Genomic DNA, 1,399 nt, shown 5'->3' with positions numbered 1-1,399 from the left:
CTTCACACTCTGCTGTTTCTCGATTCTTTCTGAAATCAAACCCACACTCATGTCTTTAACAGTATGAAACAAACTGGTGGAATGGCCCTTTAAGATCTGACAGGGGTTAAATGAGCAGGCTCTCAATCAGCAACACACAATATCGACTATAAGTACACATCATCAGTTATAATTTTATCATTATGATAAAAACAGATAAAAATGGTTCCTATAGCTTTAGTGTGAGACTGTGCTAACTATAAAATGAAACAGATTGTGAATTTAATAAAGCAACGAGCTGATTCGGGGCAGAGTGAATCAGCTGTGGTGTTGCAGGGACTTTACAGGGCAGCAGAAACCTTCAGAAGGACTGTTGTGCAGAATTAAAACCGTATAAATAAAACTGTGTTTTCAAATGGATGCTGAGAAAGTGTAAAGCAGTGAGTGGACAACAGACCAAACGTGAGTAACCTTCATCAACAACAGACAAAATAACCCAGACAAGGATACTGTTGACTGACATGAGTGTGTAGTTAATACGTTGAATGGTTACCTAGGCAACCAGGGGTCTACCTGTACCAGAGTCGGTTCAAGGTTACACAGTTTTGTCACAATGACCTTGGAAAGGAGACAACACCATGAAGTTATCAGCGTCTGTCACACAGCGACTCACACCTGGCTCGTCCTCAGTACAGTTCACGCTAATTCAGGCACGCAGATGTTTTCAGGAATATTAATATTGAATGTTAGTGGGACTTTCTTTCTTTGAGTTTGCTGATCTCAGAGCTTATTTAGAGAAAAGTTTAACAGGATGACGAATTAACATCTAAAACTGCCACAGGTGTTTCCGAGTCACAGGTAAGCCTAGTGCACAGGTGAAGGCGGCCTTTAGTGAGTCCAGCTTCATTCAGCAACATGGATGTGAAGTCATCACTGAGACCACTGTCAGAAGGACCCCTTGTGGGCTCCGAGCCTCATAGTGAGCACCCTGCAGCACAGGATCAAAGCGCTGCTGTTTGGACATCTGCGGGTTTCGGTCTGAGTAATAAATGTTGTTTTGACAAGAGCATGTCGGGACAGGACTCACTGAGCTGTCCTCAGGGTGAACCTTTATGTCCTCGCAGACGCTCTTCGACCGCCTCATCTTCCTCTCTTTCACTACGATCCATTACGATCGCTCACTCCTCAGCTCACTTGTTACCTGCCTTCAGTGTACGCTAACATCCATCAGTGGATGATTATGTTCAGAGGCTGGCAGGCGGCGGAGCCACCCAGTCTGATCCTCGCACACACACTCATAGTAAAGTGTGCGTGTTAGTCCCCATAGGGAAATAGTTCCTCTGCATTTAACCCATTCACCCAGTGAAGCAGTGGGCAGCCACCAGTGCAGCGCCCGGGGAGCAGTGTGTAGGGACGGTAC

Source organism: Maylandia zebra, linkage group LG9 (genome assembly GCF_041146795.1).
Source record: "Maylandia zebra isolate NMK-2024a linkage group LG9, Mzebra_GT3a, whole genome shotgun sequence".
NCBI classification, from domain to species: Eukaryota; Metazoa; Chordata; class Actinopteri; order Cichliformes; family Cichlidae; genus Maylandia; species Maylandia zebra.
Note: the sequence above shows the minus strand (reverse complement) of the source record.